We start from the raw sequence: 17,830 nt of genomic DNA on the forward strand, positions 1-17,830 counted from the left end.
TCTGTGTGGATGTAGGTACCAAGGAGCATGATTGCTAGATTGTATGGTAAGAATATGTTTAGTTTTAATTTTGTGAGAAACTGTCAAACTGTCTTCCAAAAAAGGCTGAGCCATTTTGTGGTCTCACTACAAATGAAGGAGAGTTCCTGTTGCTCCACCTACTCTTCAGTATTTCAGGTGTTGTTAATGTTTTGGATTTTAGCTGTTCTAATAGGTGTGTATTAATTTACTATTTCCTGATGACATGTGATGTTGAGCATTTTCATATGCTTATTTGCCATCTGTATATCATCTTTGATGAGGTGTCTGTTCAGATCTTTTGCTCATTCTAAAATTGGGTTTTTTCAATACCATATGATATCACTTATATGTGGAATCTAAAATATGACACAAATGAACCTATCTGTGAAACAGAAACAAAATCAGGGACAGAGAATAGACTGGTGGTTGCCAAGAGGGAGGGGTGTGGGAGAGGGTAGGAGTGGGAGTTTGGGATTAGCAGCTGCAAACTGTTATATATAGAATGGATAAACAACATGGTCCTACTGTATAGTACAGGGAACTATATTTCAATATCCTGTGATAAACCATAATGGAAAAGATATGAAAAAGAATATATATACATGTATAACTGAGCCACTTTGCTGTACAGTAGTAATGAATACAAGATTGTAATTCAACTATACTTCAATAAAAATAAATTTTAAAAAATTAGGTTGTTTATTGTTGAGTTTTAAGAGTTTATTTATTTATTTATTTTTAAATTTTTGGTGTATTTTGGATGAGTCCTTTATTAGGTATATCTTTTGCAAATATTTTTGCCCAGTCTGTGGGTTGTCTTATTTTCTTTCTTTTTTTTTCCCATGTCTTATTTTCTTGACATGTCTTTTGCAGAGAGGAAGTTTTTAATTTTAATGAAATCCAACTTACCAGCTTCCTTCCCCCCAGCCGCCCCCAATTGTGCCTTTGGTGTTGTGTCTAAAAAGTCATGGCCAAACCAGGGTCATCTGCATTTTCTCATGTATTATCTTCTAGGTGTATTATAGTTTTGCATTTTACATTTAGGCCTGTGATCCATTTTGAGTTATTTTTTTGTGAAGGGTATAATGTCTATATCTAGATTCAAATTTTTACCTGTAGATGTCCAGTTGTTCCATCACCATCTGTAGAAAAAACTGTCCTTCATTGAATTGCCTTTGTTCCTTTGTCAAAGATCAGTTGATTATATTTGTGTTGGTCTATTTCTGGGCTCTCTTTTCTGTTCCTTTGATCTATTTGTCTGTTCTTTCACTGGTACCACACTGGCTTGATTACTGTGTAATTAATTTTTAAAATAATAATTAGTAAACTTTAAGTGTTTTTTGTTAAGATTTGTGAAACAAGTTATCTAAACCAATTTCTTGTATTAAGTGTGAGATATGTTATTTTTAAAAATAGATACATTATTGGTAATCATTTTAGTAAAATTTACAGTAGAAACACTGTCATAATGGAAAGAAATAAAATTGTAATATTTTTACTTTAAAGAAACTATACTCTTATTCAGTAGCTTGTTTTATAAGTTCTGTTGGCTCTTTAATACCTATTAAAGAATTTACTTTTTCAAATATGAAATAATAGTTTGTGATTATTAAAAAGTCTGGATTAATCTTCTAAAATAACACTGTCCAGCATGAGAAATCAATATAGCTGTTCTTATATTTTTTTGAAAGCTGTTGCTTTTTTAGCATTAGGAAGAAATGACATTACTTGTCTGAAGTATTTCATGGTGTAAATCAATGTGTAAACCCTTTAGTTTGTGAAACAAATTGAGCTAGAGCTTGTAGGATGCTGATAAATACATGGCACATTTTTTTGCCTGGAGACCTATTCAGGAGAAAAAAAAACTAACCGGTAATATAAAGTAATATGTGTGGGTGGCAGTGCATTAAGCTCAGTAGTACGTTATTGTGACTGGTGACTGTAAACTAGTGATATCACACAGCTAATTTTTACTCATGGTGTCTTTAGTCTTGTGTGTCAGAAACACAATGAATTTACAAAGAAGTCATTAGGTTATTGGGATGATTGTCAGCCATGATCAACTGCTAAGAATGTATTTTTTTATATCAATTTTATTCAGGTACAGTTTACTTACAGTAAACGGTACCCATTTTAAGTGGGCAATGTGGTGAGTTTTGACAAAAGTACACAGTTGTGTAACTATGACCACAATTATGATTTGGAATGTTTGTATGACCCCAGAAAGTTCCCTTGTGCCCCCTTGAAGTCAAACCCCCCCTACCTCCAATCTCAGTGTCCAGTCAATTGCTGATCTGCTTTCTGTATTGTAGATTGGTTTGCATTTTCTAGAATTCTTAGGAGTGTGTTTTGCTAAATGCAGAAGATATGTTCTTGAAAAATTGATGGCAAATTGATTTTTTATAAAATGAACAATATGTTTTATTATATTAAAATTTTTGAGATGCTCAAAAGAAGTTCAGTTGGTATTATTCCTCTTATTTTGGGTTTCAAGTTTTTCTACCTTGTCTTCTCTCTGTAATAACTTAAATCTGTATTTCTTGTAGCTTAATATATAAAACCAACTCATGACATGTTATTTTGTAGAGCAAATTATCCTTTAGTAGTTATACTGTTATCTCCTCATTTGCTTATTTATAAAAGTTGATAAACAATACAAGAAATAAAAATCTACAGATCCTGTTGTTGTTATTAGAATTTAATACCTTCTTTATTCCATACAGTTGTCATTCAATCGACAGTTTAACCTTGCTGTGTAAAAGGCCATTTGCCTTGTCCTTATGCCCTACTGCTCGAACCTCTGGGGATAGGAGAGTTAGGGTGGATAAAATAGCTCTTTACTTCATAACATTCTGTTCTTTGTGACACCTATTACTCATATGTAGTCTATTCTAAAGCATGCTGAAAAGTAGCAGTTGATCTCATGGAGAAAATAGCCCCACCAAGGTGAAATATTAGAATCCTTTCCTGACTTTTTATCAGATGTACTGAAACGTTTACCTCTTTTTATAGGAAAGAGTTAAGAATCCTTTGCATATTAGAATGGCTGGAGTTTTCTGGTTTTGCCCAGAAACGTTCTGTTTCTAGAATTTATGCTGCTTCATTTATTAGTCATTTTGAAACTAGTTCTAAATAAAAGCCAAACATTATGAAAAGATTTTTCATCTTTGCTCCACCAAACGTATTTACATTTCTAGTTAATTTGGAAATCTTGTACTCACATAAAGACAAATAATTCTAAACTTATTTAATACAGTAACACTTTGCGTAACTGATGTTCTACTAACCAAATCCTTAAGTAACTGGCATTTTGAAATGATAAATGTGTATCTGTTAAGAAATCTTGAAGATCTCCGTTTAAACACTGCTTCACTGAAGCCTTCAGACCAAAGAAAAAATGTTTCAGTAGTCAGTTTCAGAGAGACAGTATGTGTGGGATGGGACTAAACGGCAATAGATAAGAGCAACCAACTTGAGAACTTAATAGTGATTATCCTTCTCAAAACCAGTCAGTCAATACTCTTTTTTTTTTTTTTTAAAGTAATGCACAGGCTACTTTTAAAATTTCCTCATTTTGGGGGATTGTCTTCAGAAGCCCAGGCATATTCCATTTAGCCTATACTGTGATGGCTTACACATAGTCCTCTCTTCAGCAGGTTAAATCAAATAGGGGAAGAGACATAAACTATTACCTGTCACAAAGCAGATTGCACCAGTGTTCTAATAGTGGCATCTAATGGTACAGTGGGGAGGGAAAAAATAATTCTGGCTTGGATGTCAGGGAAGGCTTCATGAAGTGATACTATTTATAAATAGAGTGATGAGTTGCATTAAAATTTGTATTTTTACCCCCATTTACAAAGTTACTATTTACTTTAGAAAATTTGGAAAACCAGAGAAGCATTGAGAAAAAAAGAAAAAAAAATTAAATTACCATTAATGTTTTCATAGGCAATCCATTACCTATGGATTACCTTTAGCTATATTTTCACCTGTCATTTTTCATTTTATAATATGGACATTTCTCCATGTCATTAAGTGTTTTTCTGCAACATCATTTTAAACAACTGCATAGTCATTTAACTACTGTATAAGGCAGAGGGACTGGCAGAGGCCAGGTGACAGCAAAGTGTCCACTATGTTTAGAGAATGAGGACATCTAGGTCCACGTGAGGAGAGTGTGGGAAGCAGTTGGAATAGGATAGATTGAGACTTGATAATGGATGCCCAAGGCCTAAAGCTTTGAATCTGTTTTGTAGGTACTCTTTCACCCAGCTACCATCAGTTGTATGAATTCTTCCTTGACTTATGGTCGGCAAAATGAATTGACCTCTGGTTTATCCTCTCGTAATACATTTTTGGTGGTTGGGATGCCATTGAAAACTGGCTGATGGACAGGAGGAAGATGGATTTAAAGGAAGAGAGAACAGAAGGTTATTCCATTGTCCAGATTTGAAGAAATAAGTCTCTGATGTAATAGGCTACTGAGAGTGGGAGGGATATTATTTCCAACAATTATATTCTGATCATTCCCAGGGGTCTCATTCTTAATTTTGGAAATACTATATTATTTTTATGTATTTTGTACACATTTTGCTTTAAACCTTTTTTCTCTTTTTGTTTCCTTTGAGACTAGTCTGAAACAATTTTAACTCTTGATTTTATTAAAATTAAAAAAAGTGATGTTTTGGTTACACAGTTGATTAATATTAATTATGATCTGAAATATCATCTTACTTACATTTGGTTAAAGAAAAACACTAAATAGTGTTTTTGGAATAGAATTTTGGATGAAAATAATTGGTAAAAATATATTATCATTTATGGCCATTTCCTTATTCTAGCAGATTCATTGTCTAAGAATGTTAACCTTAGTATTATCAAAAAGATTCTTTAGTAGATGAAATTTGAAATATTATTAGAATGTTCCTTTATTCTTATAAAACATGACTAGTTTCTCCACAAAATTTCAATATTAAAAATAATGAATTTTCACCAAGATGAATGATTATTCAGATACTGAAAAATTAGTTAAGGACTTTCCTGGTGGCACAGTGGTTAAGACTCCGAGCTCACAATGCAGGGAGCCTGGGTTCAATCTCAGGTCAGGGAAGTAGATCCCACATGCATGCTGCAACTAAGAGTTCGCATGCTGCAACTAAGAAGCCTGTGTGCCGCAACTAAGACCTGGCGCAACCAAATAAATAAATAAAATAAATATTTTAAAAAATGGGACTTCCCTGGTGGCGCAGGGGTAAAGAATCCACCTGCCCCTGAAGGGGGCACGGGTTCGAGCCCGGTCTGGGGAGATCCCACTTGCCGCGGAGCAACTAAGCCTGTGCACCACAACTACCGAGTACCTAGAGCCCACTACCGAGCACCTAGAGCCCGTGTTCTGCAACAAGAGAAGCCCACCGCAATGAGAAGCCCGCGCACTGCAACGAAGAGTAGCCCCCGCTCTCTGCAACTAGAGAAAGCCTGTGTGCAGTAACGAAGACCCAACACAGCCAAAAATAAATTACTTAAAAAAAAAGTTAAAAAAAAAAGAATTAGTTAAATGTTGTGTATTTGCTTATTGATTGACTGCTTAAAAGCAAGGCCAAATATTTTTATTTAAAAAGATGCACCGTATAACGAATTTTTGAATAGCATACCACTGATGAATCTTTACTTTCGAAGATGCTTTTTATTGGCTAGTGCTCTGCTAAGAACAACAGACTAATGTATTTAGAAATTTTCATGATGCTAATTACAATTTATTAAGCACTTACTGTATGTCAAGCTCTGGCTCGAATAGTTAAGGGACATTCTGTTATTTAAAAACACCTCCTGATGAGGTGGGTCTTATCTATTATTACATGAGGAAATTGAAGCTCAGAAAGGTTAAGTTTCTTGCCCAAGATTACACATGTAGCAAGTAGCAGAGCAGGAGGTGTTTTTCTCTGGTTTGTGTGTCTTTTCATTATTAAGCGTTATTTCTTTTGAAGTATTATGGGAAAGACCTTAAGGAATGTTAATACTGTAAGTGGCATCACATGTGAATGGTATATATGCCTCTCCAATCAGCAGATGACTATTTTGTTTGCTAATTTCTTTTAGTGGATAACTTCTCATCTTTTTTGATCCTTCCAAAATTGCATACCCAGCACTGGCACGAATGAAAAAAAAAAGGGCTACCATAAGATTATTATTTAGCTAGATTTTTCTTTCTTATATCCTGTTTAAAAAATAACAGTATTTTCTTTGAAAAACTTTCTGTACTTATTGAGACAACATTGGTATCCTCATTTAATGTGTGTGATTGATAGATATAATTTTATATTTACTTTTTAACTGTCTTATACTTTCAAAAACCATGTAAAGCCTCTCCAACTGCTATTTCTCCTTAACGGTATCTTTAAGAAGCAGTCACAACATGTTTCTTCCTGAACACCCAACAGTTTAGCATTCTATCAGATGTTTTGCAGGGCTTCAGCAAGTCGTTATAGTGAACGTCTTCAGGAGGCAATGAAGTAGGTAGAGCCCTGCGGCCTAGACACCTGTAGAGATCGAAACACCTGCCCTCAAGCAAAAGCTAGTAGACACCTGTAGAGATTGAAACACCTGCCCTCAAGCAAAAGCTAGTAATTAGTTGCTCAGATTCCCTTGCAAACTTCCCCAGTGTTGTTGCACATGAAACACAAAGATCACAGGGATGCTGTCATGAGCTCCGCACTGTTGGAGTTGTTTATGCCCATTCAATTTTTAATGTTCCTATAAGACATTTTGATGGGAACCCTGAGCCCAGAGGGATTTGCATGCTTGATCAAACCTGTGATGAGTTAAATATAGAAGTAAAGAGAAACCTTTGGATTACATTGACTGTTAACTTTTAGCATGGTGTTAGTGGAAAACATTAACATGATCCTAGAGGCAAAGTTGTGTTTGATCAGCCTTCACAATTTTTTGTTTCTCGACAGCAGGTATAGCTTCAGTAAATCTAAGCAAGTTCTTTAAGGCTTATAGATCCAAGTGCAGGTGGATATCTGGATGGCATCACCTGAATATTTTAAAAGATGATTTTATACCAACCACTTTTATCAAAATTGAACTGTTCTCATATACCAACCTTTTAATCCTACCACTTTGTCATATACAGTTTATATTACTAAAGAATGAGATGATAGGTGATTGAATTTTAGTAAAATACAGTAGTAAATATGAATTGGATATTTTGGGGCCAAAGAAATTTATTACTCAGAGTACTTGGAAAGTCTTTTTATACCATTGTTTTAATTTTAACACTATATATATACTCGATACTATGTGGGATAAAAACTAGTGGTTTACTGGGTAGTTTTTAACTTTGGGATTCAGTTCTTTGATTATTATATTTGTGTAAGTTGGTTAATAAATGGTTTCACTAAAGATCCATTGCTGATGATCCTTAAATATATTTAGTTTGAAAAATGCTATAATTTCTAATATCGTAGCAAATTTGGTTCAGATTTATTCTGAGACAAAATAACTCTAGCACCTCATCATTTAAGCATAGTGTGGTGGATATACATGCTTCCTAAACTGGTTCTTAGAGACAAATGTGTGTCGTGGAGTTGTCAGAGTAGAACTAAAGAAGGTGTTATACAGCCCTGGACTATCATTGGCAGAGATGCTAGTGAATTCAGTCAGCCCATTGTGCCTCACGTTTTCCTTCATTAATACATAGGTAGACTCTTCCAGTGGGTTTCTGAGTGTAGTTTCTTCATTAGTTCCTCAGGAAAAGTGAAATGAATGATGTGTTAAAAAGCTTACCTCTAGATTTTACATGTGCCTGCCTTTTTTAGCCATAGTCAGCCTCAATGTGGATGGGACTTGGGATGCTCCACTTGTAAGCTGATGACCGTGATGCTAGCTATCATAAACAAAGTACTTTTGCATGTTATACGTAGAACGTTTTGGCTAGTTTATACCTCATTGACTTTCAGGAATTTCACAGAAGTCATTCCTAAGAATTGGTCTGTCTTTAGTGGCCTTTGGAATTCCTAATAACTTCATGTACATGTTGCATAAAACATTTGCAGTCTGTTTCTTACATAAATGCTCCGTGTGCCCTGGGTCAGTAACTTATTTATTGTTTTATCCTTGATGCCTAACTCAATGCAATCAGTGTTGGTTGGATTAGTGAATGATTGAAAATACTGTGCAATGCATATGAATAGCCCATGCAAACACTATAATAAAGGGTGGATCATATGGAACACTTTCTGTAATAGAAATGACTTTTTTTCTGTATATTTTTTTCCAGTATAATCCTAGGTTGATTTTTTTCTAGAATAAGTATCTGTGATTTGACTTTACCTTTTTACTATCAGTGCGTCAAAAATATTGTGTGAAAAAAGGGTTTATATATTTACTAAAGTGAAATATTTCTTAACTCTAAGTCTTAATCTGGCCCCATTGAGCTTACTTAGCTTTGTTTTCTACTTCTCTCTAATTTGTTTTTCCTGCTGTTCTGGACAGACTTTTCACCCTGTTTCAGAATAAGCTGCACTTCTTCCTGGCGTCATGCCATGGTCTCTGAGCTCCAGTCTCATGAACTCCTGAGTTTCTTCTGTTTTTGACTTACCACTTTAGAATTAAATCATATGTGTTTCTATATTTTGCAAAATGTGTGTCTACATGTAGTAATGTCATTACTATGATTTAAAAATTTTTAAAATTTTAATCCTTTTCTTTCTGGCCTATGGCAGTAGTCACTTGGTACATGCTAGTTAATCTCTAGATTTGTAGTAGGAAAATAAATTTCCAGAGAAAGTGAGAAAGACAGACAAATAGAGACAGGAGTGAAGGAAAGAAGGAGAGAAGATGGAGGGAGGGAGGGGGAGGAAGGAAGGAAAGAAGGAAGGGAGGGAGAGAGGGAGGAAGGGAGAGAGGGAGGGAGGGCAGACCAGCATATTTTGTGGAATAGGGAGAGAGCAATGATTTTGGAATTTGAAAGACTTGAGTTCAAATTTCAGTTCTGCCTCCTCGCTTTGTAATGTTCAACGGGTGTAAATGATATTAATATCTACGTGGTAAGCTTGTTGTGTTAAATTAATTAATGTATGTAAAGTGCTTATTAGCACATTCTCTGCACGTAATACATGTTTACAAACCATAGCTAACTCTGTTATTTTGCAGGTGAGGAAAGTGAGGTTTAGAGAGCTGACCAGTGGTCATTTAGTCAGTAAATTCTGGAGAGATGATTGAAGCCCAGATTCTTCTTACTCTAAAGCAGTGTTTCTCAAACATTAGTGTACATCAGAATTTCCTGAAGGGCTCATCAGAATACAGATTGCCTGACCCCACCCTGGAGTTTCTAGTTCAGTAGGTCTGGGATGGGGCCTGGGTATTTGCATTTCCAGTAAGTTTCCACCTGCTGCTGCTGTTGCTCCCATTGCTGGTCCAGGGACCCCACTTTGAGACCCAGTGCCCTCTAGCAGTATTTCTCAACCATAGCTGCACGTGTAAGAAATCACCTGGGAGCTTCTAAAAATTGTTGATGAAACCAAAATCTTTGATGCTGTGGTTTAAGTATCAGCTTTTTTTTTTTTTTTAAAAAAAGCCCTCCAGGTGATTCTGTTGTGCAGCCAGAGTAGGTAACGCCACTCTGCCTAAAGCTAGACTCTTGGCAGTTTTCCATTAGAACTGGGTACCAAGCAAAGCACTGGCCTTGAACAAACCTCTTGGGTGCTCAGTGAGGCAAGGCCACTGTAGTGTGTTGTTTTTGTCCCGTGATTCTTGAAAACAATTGCTCCAGCCTAGAATTCTTTTATTACTTCAACTCTTCTCATTATTTGTGTCTATTGTTTGAATTTCTCCATCCAGTTTCACCCTCCAGTGTCTTGAATATACTCATCAATCTGTATTTTATGTTACTATTTGGCAGAAGCAACTATTTAGCAATAGTTGACTTGAAGTACAAAGTAGATAAAGGAATGTATCTAATTAAAAAATCACTTTAGCAACCTACTGTACTTTTAGAGTTCTAATTATGAGTTTGTTCTTCTCATCTCAGAAGAGATGCTGTTGGAAACCTTATGTTTTTATTTTAGGGTACCCAGTTATTGGTTAGAACAGATTATGATAGCTGGACACCCAGGAGTATATTTTAAAAATGCAGCAGATTAATCGGTAATATTTCAGTCATTTCTTCTGTTACATGATTCAGTCAATAAATGTATACGAACCAAGGCATCCATTACTGGATAAGAGTAGGCAAGGGTGGGAGGGAGATGCAAGAGGGAGGAGATATAGGGATATATGTTTATGTATAGCTGATTCACTTTGTTATACAGCAGAAACTAACACATCATTGTAAAGCAGTTATACTCCAATAAAGATGTTAAAAAAATAGCAAAAAAAAAAAGAGTAGGCAAAATACCACATAATTTCATTAACCTTTAAGCAATGAAATTATAAATCCCTATGCAAATGATTAAGGTTATCATTGTCTGTCACCCCTTTTTGATACCTACAGACTGTTAATTCTTCTCTGTCCTGCTGAGTCTTATTAAAACTTCTGACTGATGTGCTTTTATTAAAAGGTTTAGAATTTACCAATTTAAAACACTCGCTTCACACTATCACCTCTAATTTAACTAGGCCATTAAACACAGTATTTTGCAAAGGGAAAAAGTCAATAGCTGTTTCTTTAAAAAAATAATAAATTGAAATGAATTTTAAACTCTGCTTAGAGGTGAGCAACAGCTATATAGTACTAGGTCTTTTGATAGTTGATTTGTTCCTTTAGTATGCAAATTTTACATTTACAAAGATCTACAGCTTTTATTTAAGAAATATGCCTGGAGGCTAGATTGGTAAGCTTTAGGGAGATATCTAGTTTGGTGTGAAATAAATAGTTGTTAAAGGATCACATGAATTGGGTCCCAGAAGATGAAGAGTAGAGCTGAGACAGATTGAGAAAAACTGACCGTTATTTCATTTCATTTGTCTAAAAATACCACTAAATTAAAAATGAAGACAATAAGTGATGGCAACACAAAGCAAATTAATGTGAATAAGCCTTTTTTGGGGGTAGATTTTGTGAAAAGTTCTGACCTGTTAGAAGTTTAAAGAAAAGGGCTTACTACATCCCTGACAGCCTTACAGCTTTGGGTGGAAGACTTTCTCTTGGCCAAGGAGGAAGGAATGGGTCACTGCTGCCCAGTGAAGTCTGCAGCAACACTTTTGGTCAGTGAGATGACAGATGTCATAGAATATGCTCACATTCAAACGAAAAGGACTCAGGGTTGCTTTCTTAGGTTGGAGACTATAGGCTAAGCAAATAATGTCATAGATTTCTAGCTTTGGGGAAACTTTGCATCACTGATCTTTTGGAATCTCTGACCGATTTATTTTTCTTAAACAACTTTTTATTTTAATTTAAAAAGGATATGAAATATATTTCTATGTTGACAGCTTGTAGAATTCTTTTTACTTTTTTTAAAAGTGCATCTGTCTTTTTAGATGTTTTTAAGCAATTAGGCTCTCAGAGATAGGATATTCGAACAGCATTATCTACCAATTGAAATGGCCTCTGTGTATGCATGTTTGTTTTGTATTTCTGGTGGTGGACTGTGAGGTGTGGAGGGCAGGGTTGATGATGATGTGTGAAGGTGGAAAGCTAGAGTCTTTCACTGAGGCTGAAGTCCCAACTGCTCTACCAGCAAGGACCCCTCTATGCATATATATATATGTATATATATATGAATAGATAGATTTCCATACCCTTTTTGTCTTCAATATTATTTTATTTTTATTTTTGAACTTCAAGACTATTCTTAAAATTTTCTTTTGTTATGTCTGTTTTAAAAATTTGTTATTGGATTATAGTTGATTTACAATGTTGTGTTACTTTCTGCTGTACAGCACAGTGAATCACTTATACATATACATATATCCACTCTATTTTAGATTATTTTCCCATATAGATCATTACGGAGTATTGAGTAGAGTTCCCTGTTTTTAAAACTTTTGAATTATCACTGTTTACTTGGTTCAAATTGAAAAAGTATAATTTTGAGGGATACGAAATCTCTCCTCCTATACCTCAGTCCCTAACACTCACGTTCTTTATACACATGAACCAGTGTTATTGTTTTTTTTGTGCCTCCTTCTAGACATATGTATACATATATAATCAATACACAGATTTATTTTTTCGCATGTTTTTATTTATATATTTACCTTGTGAGCTTTATATTTTGGAAGTTTTTTTAAGAAGTGTGAAACTGCATTTAAATATATAGGCTGTATAGCCCTATTCAGATAGGAATTATTTCTGTAAGTTTTTTATAAACATTGAAATTCTTTTAAGAACCAATCCATCTCCCTAACATACCACATACATACGCGCATGCACACACACACACACACACACACACACACACACAGAGCTTTGTGAAGCAGAATTACATGGAAGTCTTTGGAAGTTTCCCTGGTTATGAATCAAAGCCTGACTTTCCTCTGTGGCCTCAGTGGGCATACCCCATTTCTGAGGCCCATATAGTTTTCATGTCCACATGGTAATGCTTTCCTATTCCTGAGAAATTCTCATTTGGATGCTTTAGGCTCAGAGCAGATGACTCTTTTGTGTCTTCTTTCATTATTTCATTCTTATCCTCTCCTCCGCTCACCTAGTTTTGCTTCTAAATTTTCATCACACTTGGTTTTATTTAATTTGACTTTTTCTGGTCTTAGTTGAGTGTATAAATTTAAGAATATTGGGAGCCACCTAAGGCTGTTTTGTTCTTTTAAATTTTACTTCTGTAGTGTCTGCAAAAAGTAGTGATGAGAGTTTGGGATCCTGGAGCCAGATTGCCTAGGTTTGAGGCCTAAGAACATGACCTTGGGTAACCTTTTTTTGACAGCAGAAATTGATCAGATTTGTCTGTAGAAGCAAAAAACAAAATTCTTCTAATTGAATGGAACTTGCCAAGAATTTGGATAGAATGTGGTTCTTTATTAAATATTAAGGGTATGAAGTATTCAGTATCTTTAGCCAGGTTTTCAGGAATGCTGTTCAGTACCTGTTCTCAATCCTCTCTTCTAAAGACAGAGCGTGTATCATAAAATCCTAACTCAGTCCAGGTGTGTGTATTTTGATGTTCGGGAATAATGAGGTTGTGATTCTTTGTGTCTGAAATGAAGAGGTCTGACTAGCTGTCCCTACAGTCCCTCCCCCATCTCAATTCTCTAAGACCCTGACTAACTTTGAAGATTGGAGTGAGCATCTCTGTGATGTACTAGATAGATGCAGGCCGTTCTTGCATGTCTCGGTCACATCATCTTATTTATTTGTTTTCCTTCATGTATCACACATTGAAATGATGTTGCTGATATAGTTGTCTCCCATCATCCTTCCTCTCCTCCCCAAAATTAATCTCCAGCAGGGCAAGCTTTGTTTGTCTTGTTCACTGATGAATTCCCAGCACCAGAGCAATGCCAGGGAGATGCTCAGGAGGTGAATGTCTAAATACACTATTTTCTTTGAGAGAATATACTCTATAGTCATTATGTGAAATAAGCCATCTCGAGTTATTTTGTTTTTTTTTTTTTCTCTTTCCTTGATTTATGTCTTCTCAGTGTTTGTTTATTGTTGTTGTTTTGGTGATACCTCAGCTCCAGATCCTCTCTTTAGCTGTGAATGCTTTCCCATCTTGTTCACAGTTGGTGTCTGGAAGGTTCTCCAACCTGTTTTTTATTCTGGTGTAGGTTATTCTGACTCTGATTACTGTTTTGAATAATTATTTTAGGAGATGTGTTTGGCTAATCCTGTGATTTTGTGCTATGTAAACTGTTTGGGAGCCACATTTCCTACTGCTTTGATAGCTCCTTTTTGCTTGTCATATAGGATTCTTTTTGGATGAGTTGCTCTGTTAGTTCTGACCCTGTCAGTATTGATATACCTAAGGATTCTGACTTTAATATATACAGAACAGGAGAGTCAGAATATCCACCCATCATTCTCTTCACTGTGTATGGCAGGCAGAGAACATAAGGCTGTGTAAGTTAAGTAACAGTTTAAACTTGATGTTATGTTCTCCCAGAAAGTAGTGTTCTTAAGGTGTTTACCCAAGATCTGCAAGTGTCTGTGCACCCCCATTGTTTTCCAAACCTGGATTGATTATCTATATGCATTCCAACCTGCCTTTGAGATTTTAGACTATACTCAGCAGAGGTTCTTCACAGTTTTTTGGATTATAGACCTCTGTGCAAATCTCGTAAATTATTGACCTTCTCCCCAGAGACATATACATTTACATAAACCCACACATTTTTCATATATCATTCAGGAGTGCATAGACTCCTGAGGGCTGTCCATGTACCAAGGTGAAGGACTTCTAATCTGAATTATTATTTTTTTGAGTCATCATTAATTTGGGAAATCCTTGGAAAGACTGAAAAAAGCTCTTAGTTAAGACTCAAAGTATTTCTGTTCTTAGAGGTTCTTTTCCCATCTTAGAATATCCAAGAATCAGACTACTAGATCATTTAAGTAAACTCTTGTCCAGGTCAGCATTCAGAATTCAGATTGGGCTTGATTTGAAGATACCAACCTAACTATGTCCTTTGTGATTTCACAGATATCTCTTCATTAGCCAGATCAGACATATGTAAAGAGAGACATCAGTAAATCTGGATCATCAGGTAAGCAAATGGGACTTCATTTTTATTTCTCCATGAATTAAGTCCTCTGGCATTATGTGGTCATTTCCTATTATCTACTCTTTACTGCAGTGTGGGTCAGTAGATGATAAATATTTCTAAATAGATGATAAATATTTCTAAAGAGGAGGAAGCATATCCTTTCTTAAGTTTTACCAGATTACTTCCTTGGCTACTTGAAGTCAGATTTCTTTATTTTTATTTTATCTCATTATTATTTCATATATTCACACTTCAATAGTAGATAAAAATTCCCTGCTCTTCTTTTTTGTATATACTTTGGAGAGTTGTGGACAGCTCTCATATTGTTCTTTGGTTGTCAGCCAAGTTATACACATTTAGCTCCTTTAATCTTTCTTTGTAATTCACTTGGCTTGGCTGCTTTTTCTAGATTTCCCCCCATTTCATCTGCATCATTAATAAACAGAAAACACAGGCTATACCCTGGCTTCTTCTATACCTTTCATTCTTTTTGCTTCCTGCTTTTGCCTCATATTCCTTGCTGAATTAAAGCCAGCCAGACATCACTCTCTGGACCACTTTGGCAATACATGAATGCCTTGCCTACAACTATCAGTGTCCCATGCGGTAATAGCATCAGCAGTATATCCTAGAGGAAAGAAAGGAAATGCAAAAGGAGAACTGTGAGGAGGAAAATAATGTGTTTTTTTTTTTTTTTTTGATTATATGGCAGACTTACCCTTGCCACCCAGAGCAAATCATCGTACCTGAAACCTTTATCACAGGTTTTGTTGTCCCAACGTATTGTGCATGGGCACTAATTTAAGTAAGAGAAGCGTGTATATTGTTTGGAGTTTGGCCGCTGTTCTCTCTGGATTTCTTCCCCATGTTCTCCCTCCCCTGTTGCCTTTCCCATCACTGATCGTGACTTGCTATCAGAATCTGTGGCTATGAACAAAACTGGGCAGGGGATCATCTTGGCAGAAATTAGATAGGCTTAGGTGGTAAATGCTCCATGCCTCTATGTGTAACATCTGAGGCAAGTGCTTTAGTTCTTGCTATTTCTGTAACAGCCGTTGGTCTTCTTTTAACAGCTGATTCAGTGGAGATGTGCAGGAGGAAGGGACTCGTAGACCTTTGGTGCTATTCATCCACGCTGTAGTAGTTTTCACAACTTCTTTCCCCCCCCTGATTGGCAGGGAGAAGCATACTGCTTCTAGATGATGCTGAGCTTAGTGTAAAATATGCCAGCATGGGATCTGGGCTTGTCACAGTTCATTCTTTCTTTTCATTTGGATTGTAGAAAATGGACCTCTACCTCTACTTATCTTGTGCATTAGAGAGAAAAAGGTCATACCTCTGGGAGCTAATGGCTTATTGGTGTTTTGGGTCTCCAGATTCAGGTAGTAGATTTAGTTGAAGCTTGCAGCAGCACACACTTGGTTTTCTCATTTGTGTTAGCTTTGCTTCTAGTACAGAATTGAATAGGATAGAAGAGACGGTTTTCCTGTTTGTGTCTGTGGCAACTTCATAGATGATTTGTGGTTTAATCCTTCAAACATTTTCGATCGTTTATCACCTCTTTCCCTGAAAAGGCATAAAATATTCAGATTCTAATGTTATAATCTTTTCTTTTTTTTTTCTTTTTTTTTTTTTTTTTCTGAGGTATGCAGGCCTCTCACTGCTGTGGCCTCTCCCGCCGCGGAGCACAGGCTCCGGACGCGCAGGCCCAGCAGCCATGGCCCACGGGCCCAGCCGCTCCGCGGCACGTGGGCTCCTCCCGGACCGGGGCACGAACCCGCGCCCCCCGCACCGGCAGGCAGACTCCCAACCACTGCGCCACCAGGGGAGCCCTCTAATGTTATAATCTTTTAATCAGATTATTTAATTTTGGAGAACTCAAGTTCACAATAGCAGCTGAGAAAGTTGCCTCTGAATAGTGACCTAAAAATTATAATACTTATATTAGTTCTTTTTTTGGTGAGATTTTATGGCCTTCCTTCATACTCTCAGATTTTAAACAAGATTAAGTGATGGTGTATCATGTACTTTTTGGTCTCTGGCCTCTTAAACAGGTAAATATATGACTTGGACCCCTTTTAAGTCTGATTTTTAAAAAATGTTAATCTCAAATGGCTTTTAAACTGTCGACAATATTGTACTCACGCTAATTTCTTTAGGCAATTGATCCATTCTTCAGCATAACTTTTGTTTCTTGGGTCTTTTCAAGACCTGTCAAAGAAAACAAAATGCTAACCTGACTTTAAAGGGGCAAAATAAATTCCCCCCCTCTGTACTATATTATTCTTTGTTCTCTATGTGCATCAAAGTGACAATCCCACACTGTCTCAATTGAGGGAGCCTAGCGCAAAAATAAAAAACAGCCTGGCACTGTTCTAGGCTGGCAGCCAAAATGTTTTGTGTAGCTTGGTTCTGGCAGTGGTTTTCATAAGGCAGAGGGTCGACCCTCCCAGCCTCACTGAAGGAAAGCAAGCAGCCTTAGTTTTTCCTACTTATACCATTTCTTTTCCCTCGTCTTCCTCTTTCTTCACGTAAAACACCATCATGAAAAAAAAAACTTGTTCTTAAATAGAGACATCATTCTCCTCACAACTTCCACATTTACTAAATGGCATTGTTCCTTATAGAAGCTTGTGCTAAATTTGCCTTTTCCAGCTCTCCTAGAGATTTCCTTAACAGTTGCATTTTTGCCATACTTTTCAGAAAACCCTTCTGAATATTGCTAACTTTCGTCATGTTGACATAGTATTTTTGATTGGTAGGAATCTTGTCTTGCTTCACAGCTTATTATTTGAATTGAAACTCTTGAGTAATATTTGCTTATATTACATGGATATTTTTGCCAAGCTATCTTTTGTTGAGACCAAAAAGCTTGCTATTGTTTTCTATTTTTGTCAGACTCAGAGTCAGTTCATATCTTTTATAGATTGAGTACTCATTTTTGGAATGTCTGATAAGTGTAGCTAGATAAGCAAGTGAGCTTCCATTAAATACAAGGATGTGCATTAAAATTTTTTTCCTTTGAAATCAAAATGCAAGGTAAAACACAAAAGCATTTTTTAAGTTTCCCAATGTTTTCTAAATTGTAATTAGTGACCTATTATTACAAGGGATGTGGAAATGTAGCACTATGATTTTT

General features: G+C 36.0%; 1 protein-coding gene across 11 annotated transcripts in view; it reads left to right on the forward strand.

Annotated features, from left to right (window-relative positions):
* The window catches only part of GTDC1 (glycosyltransferase like domain containing 1), a 505,179-nt gene that overhangs the window by 72,157 nt on the left and 415,192 nt on the right, over positions 1 to 17,830 (forward strand). For all 11 annotated transcript variants that reach the window (XR_004350686.1, XM_032637181.1, XM_032637182.1 and 8 more), the window contains exon 2: positions 14,628 to 14,691. The gene's annotated coding sequence lies outside the window, so the exon portion shown is untranslated. The remainder of the gene's footprint in view (positions 1 to 14,627; positions 14,692 to 17,830) is intronic.

The sequence above is a fragment of the Phocoena sinus genome, chromosome 7 (genome assembly GCF_008692025.1).
Source record: "Phocoena sinus isolate mPhoSin1 chromosome 7, mPhoSin1.pri, whole genome shotgun sequence".
NCBI lineage: Eukaryota > Metazoa > Chordata > Mammalia > Artiodactyla > Phocoenidae > Phocoena > Phocoena sinus.